Source organism: Salvelinus sp. IW2-2015, unplaced genomic scaffold, assembly GCF_002910315.2.
Source record: "Salvelinus sp. IW2-2015 unplaced genomic scaffold, ASM291031v2 Un_scaffold4368, whole genome shotgun sequence".
Classification (NCBI taxonomy): Eukaryota; Metazoa; Chordata; class Actinopteri; order Salmoniformes; family Salmonidae; genus Salvelinus; species Salvelinus sp. IW2-2015.
The window spans coordinates 56,010-61,685 of record NW_019945638.1 but is presented as its reverse complement, the minus strand read 5'-3'; the positions used below and the strand labels follow the sequence as shown (position 1 = coordinate 61,685).

The 5,676-nt window shown below is 40.3% G+C and overlaps 1 pseudogene; it reads right to left on the bottom strand.

Moving 5' to 3' along the window:
* Window positions 1-5,022, bottom strand: part of LOC112077191 (polyunsaturated fatty acid lipoxygenase ALOX15B-like) — a 12,316-nt pseudogene extending 7,294 nt beyond the window's left edge.
* Between the last annotated feature and the right edge of the window lie 654 nt (window positions 5,023-5,676).

Sequence of the window (5,676 nt, the reverse complement as noted above, 5' to 3'; positions counted from 1 at the left end):
TTGATATTTTGGAATGGAACACCTATTTTAGCTCTCTTTTACTAGGATTATCCCAAAAAACATCCAATAAAGTTATTTTTGCGATTACTTTCTCGTATTTTAGGGTTACCATCCCCCCACAAAAACATAAAAGAAAGTAATACAGGGATGTTTTTCATTTTTTCTGTGGTCAGGTTTCATCCAACATTTTTGAAGTACATGTCGGATAGAAAATGTCACGACAGGCCTGAAGGAAACAGAACGTTTGTCTGTAAACTTTCAGCATGTCAACAAAACAAAATATACTAGACAAGGTGTGATTTTTTTAAGGTAAAATGTATAATGGGAGAAATGGTGGTGGAATGGCACTTTTATGTGCAAAGATTGATATATAATAACCATCACATCTAAGTAAACTTGGAGTCACATGATGATATGTTGTGTGGTCCTCTCACTACGACTCYGGAAAACATGCAMTTTATTAGGCTACAGATTAAATAAGTTATGATGAACTTCACATGGTGGTGAAAGTGCACAGTGATGAGCTTGATGCTCCTCTCCAATAAATATCTAGGGTCTTTTTCTGGTGACATGATGACCGATGCTTGACTGCCGTTGATAAGTAAAAAATAATATTTTTGGTCCATATAATAATGTCATCATGTAGGCTATACCTGCACTGTATCTGCCAGCTGTTGGCTAGAGTGCACGAGCCAAGACCAGAGTGGTCACATTCGCTATACAACAGAAAAATAATTGTGACAAAGCCACCAGAGTTGAAAATGCCATGGAAATGCCATTTACATGTTTTTATTTTTTATGTTTGGGTACATGGGAACCACAAAGGTTATTTTTATGTGAACTGCGTCATCACACAGCTATATATCTGCAACAGGTCAATTTGATGGAAACATCTATCGTGGGGAAATGTGCATATTGTTTTATGTGGATTTGAGAATATTTGCATGAAAATCTGTTGCCAATTGGATGGAAACCTAGCTATTGAGAAACATACTGGATGGACCTCCACAAAAGTCATCTGGAGGTCCAAAAAGGAATCTGGTACATGCCTCTGATGGTCCAAGAAAGTGGCACATCTAACATCCAACAAAGGGATCTCCATTGACTTCCATTGATAATTGGGAATATCTAAGATATTCATCTAGGTCCAGAGTACTGCCCAAGTCCAGCGCCACGTATAATATAAGTGGTACTGCAATAATGTAGGCAACTCTTAACAATTCATTTATTTACCAAAGAGTCCCGTTTTGACATACTGTACAGTACCCAATTCCCTTAGGAGGCTGGACATCCACGAAGAGAGGGCTTCACCATGTCTTCTGTGACGGGGATTTGCCGGCAACTCCGAGCAGCGACGGATCAACATGGGGTTGCAGCCGTTCAGATACTGGTACCCGAAAAACTCATCTTCCTTCCAGTGCTCCTGTGCATAGTCTGGAAGGAGGAAATGCTGGGTCGTATTAATTAGTGCACACCGTAGCAAAACCTTTTGCAACAGAAAACAAAATCAAGAGTTTCTTATTGGACAGGTATTCCCTCCCTGTTTCAGTCTGTTTTCTTCCAGATGATGCCTAGTAATCCAGGGTCGTTTTCAGTATATAGAGTACCAGTCAAATGTTTGAAGCTGGTTGAGAGAATGCCAAGAGTGTGCAAAGCTGTCATCAAGCCAAAGGGTGGCTAGTTTGAAGAATCTCAAATATAAAATATTTGTTTAACACTTTTTTGGTTACTACATGATTCCATATGTGTTATTTCATAGTGTCGATGTCTTCACTATTATTCTAAAATGTAGAAAATAGTGAAAATGAAAAAAAAACTTGAATGAGTAGGTGTGTCCAATCTTTTGACTGGTACTGTATGTATATTTTTATTGGACATATTCAAGTAGTATTACTTTCCCCTTTCACTTTGTTTCAAAACGTTTACCACCTAATAAACAGGCCCCTGGAGTTAATACTGCAAATGCAKCTATGAAATGCACTCACCTGAGATGACAGTTCTATTGCAGCAGAAGACTTTGCTGATTTCATCAATGTTTTTCCAGCTCTTCTTGCTGTCGGAATACCCCTTCAGTTTCAGCTCAGTGATCCTACACAATGGAAGACAAGGAACTATGTCAAGCTGAGCCAATAGAGTTACACAGAGCAAATGTACAACTCAACAATATAAACGAATGGAATACTTTAGAAGAGTTTTAATGATCGGCTGCAGGAAGTACTATTTGAACTGTCCTTAGAGGATGAGTTATGCCCGACGTATGCAACGCAATACGCTAACGCAAAAATGGCTGTCCTGCATAGTCGCAAAAATATGCAAGTGTGTGCAACCCAAAATGTTAAACTCACCACGTACTGGACAAAGGAAWAAAGCTCAAATCCGCACTGAACTATTCTTACATTTGAATGTAATTATCAGCAGGAGAGGTCAGAGCAATCAGACACATTTGGGCGACAGCCTTCATCAGCGTTTGGAGAAAAATAAGGCATTCACACATAGTTATAAATGATGAAACATTGTAGTATCTTTTTTCACAATCATAATTTACATTCATTATTCACATACATTGTTCTACTATTTTTCACAACTTCTAGTGCCTAAAAATACATTAAAATTTGTAAAGAATATTGATGAATGAGGGTTTTTGGGGGTTTTCCCCCCAGTGATGCCTTTTGAACCCGGCACCCACAACGTTTTGTTACTACAGACTTTCAAGTTGAGCACGCCAATTCCTCATTCTGCCACTTATCACATAGGGAAGCCATTATGAGAAGCACATTGCATTCTCGTGTTGTGTACTCAAGTCGGGTAACATTTGGCTTTGGTGAGGAACTCACCCGGTGGCGGCGGTGAAGAGGAACTGGGTGGCCTTGTGAACGAGAATTGGATCTCGCTGGGAAGATCCAGAGGGTTGTCTGCCTTCATGCTGCCGGGGAAACCCTCCTTGTAGGTATCCCAGCTGAGTAGGAGGAGGAGCAGGAGAGCAGAGGATGAGCAGGAAATATATGGAGGTTGGTCAGATTTAATGGACAGACTGGGCAGCTAGGACGAAAGACCACAGCACCTACCAGTACTGCTCAGTTCTCTTCTTCATCTCCTTTTCCTGCTTGTACCTGGCAAGATATTAGTTTCATCACAGAGTCTTTTAGCTGAAAAATATTAAAACAATAAATAGTTAATCACACGTATTATTGCACTAATCCTTCAGAACCAGTGTTGCATGTATTACTGTATGTACGGTGGCCCTAAGAGGCAAAGTAGCTTTAAAAACTTAGTGACAGCGTGCACACACAAAGAAAATGCCTCCCCCTCACAATGGCTGCAAGTATCCACTTTTTTCCAAGCATTACTCATTCTGACATGTCTGCATGTGATTTTGTTTCATAACGTCACACCGTGCTGACCTGTGCCCTCTCTGAACAGGTGCACCTCCTTGTCCATAATCCAACGGTAGATAGGGAACTGGCATGTGTCTCCCTCTGGCGTCGTCACGACAACCTTGGAGGGAACCAGTATCCGGGGAAGAGTGGGAGGGGCTGTTTTTCCAGCTCTATCAGCACCAGCTTGCCGAGTGAAAAGGGGCACACCACGTCGAATTCACGAGACCCCTGCAGAGAGAGCAGGGGAGAGAGAGAGAGATGGAGGAAGTGAGAGATAGATGGAGGGAATGAGATGGAGGGAGGGAGGGAGTGAGAAGAAAGAGAGGGGCAGAGAGAGTGAAGAGAAGAGCAGAACCTGGACTGTGTGAGAAAGCAATAACAGGCAAATATAACTAATCCTGTACTACCAGTATTATTACGTAAGGGCCCAACATAAGGAAACAAAGTCTTCATGTCATATACACTATATGTTAATGAACATATTGGGTGCTTTTGGGTGTGTTTTGAGGAACAGTATTTGAAAAATGCAAATGGTAAGTCTTATTAAAGCTAGAATAATTTGTTGCACATCCATTTTTTTGATATAAATTAATATACTCAAGATTCTTGAAGAATATATTTATAATTTCTAGTTCAACTGTCGTACCCAATCAGAACCCAATGTTGTAACAATGTAAATGTAAACAAACACTAAGCTATAGCCACAAAACATGGTTAAAAGTATACATTTTTCTATGAGTTTGAGAATGGTGACATTTCTACAAGCCCATCCCTCGCTTTTTACCAAAACAGAGGCGGGGCGTTTTGTTATTGTTTAATTAAGGATCCTAGATTTAAGAGAAATATCTCTTAGTACTGATAGGAGCATGACTGACTTACCGTGCCTTGATAGAAGCCTCCTTCAAGCTAGTGAGCCACGTGCGCTTACTCTCTCCTTTTTCGCCAACCAGCTTGATGAAGACGTTGTTCATCGTGGTGGCAGTTGCGATGTTGTGTGTGTGCACAGTCACCTTGTAATTTGCCATTTTGACTCTGAAAAACACTATGATAGGCTTATCTGCACACACTGAGACTGCACAGCAAACAACATTTCATTCAATGTAGACGGTGCAAACATTTCTGCAAATATTAAGACTTGCATGATATCTGTTGATCCATTTTAATATAACAAAATCATATTTTTTATGGTATTCTTACTTGAATAACAAACTTGCAAAGCCACAGTTATTGCATATACACAGCATGTAGGGGAACATTTTGCACCAGCAAATGATAGTGAGCAAATGATAGTGAGCAAATGAACCATAGACAGGAGTAATATGCTTATTCAATGTGCATATTATCCAAAATACCCATTGCATTGTGTGCATTGCATTCATGGCTCAGTACACTGATCTCCGGTTTATAGTCTCCTCATTCTACACATAGTTGAAGAAAACAAAACATGAAATCCCGCTGCACATCAAGTTGAACTGTTTTTGCACACATCTGTGCTCTTTTGCTTGATGAAAATGTCTCCCGTATTATCAAAAAAAAACATTCAGAGTTCCCTTACCTGATTGGTTGATAGTTTGTAGTACCCTGTTAACTGTGCCTTAACATGCATGTAATGATCACCTTCCCTACTGCTCGTTTTATACCTGGCTGGAGGTGTGTGCAGAACACTGAGTACATATTGGGTGTTACTTCCCTCCATTGAACTTGCTCATCCTGAAGCGTTGCCCAATCACCTATTGTAAATACACAGCAGAAGTGTTGAATCTGCTTGTAAAGTTTGAGCCGTGGTTGAAAGGGTGTTGTAACGTCAATTTCCCAGTTCTGAGGGCATGCGGTTAAATCTTTGCTCAGCACTGCAATGCAAGTCACATGTGGGAAATTGCATTGTCACCGACTCTGTTTAGGTGGTCTGCAAGATATCCAAACAGGATTTTACGAGTCTTGTATAGTCACTATATGGAGTACTATATCTACTATACTGTACAGTATCTCAAGGACAGCCTCCAAATCCTTCCTACTCACACTAATGATACAACTTCCATTGTGCTTATTTGGCAGGACACATACGGTCAATATGTATCACTAACTTGCATGTTATCGCATATCCTTCTTTGCAAATTCCAAAGAATAGGTGAGGCCAGAGGAGGCTGGTGGGAGGAACTATAGAAGGAATGGCTCATCGTAATGGCTGGAATGGAATCAATGGCTCATTTATCACAATACCCATTGATAATGCCAAATATTTGAATGACTATTTCATTGGCAAGATAAACAAACTTAGGGATGACATGTCAGCAACAAA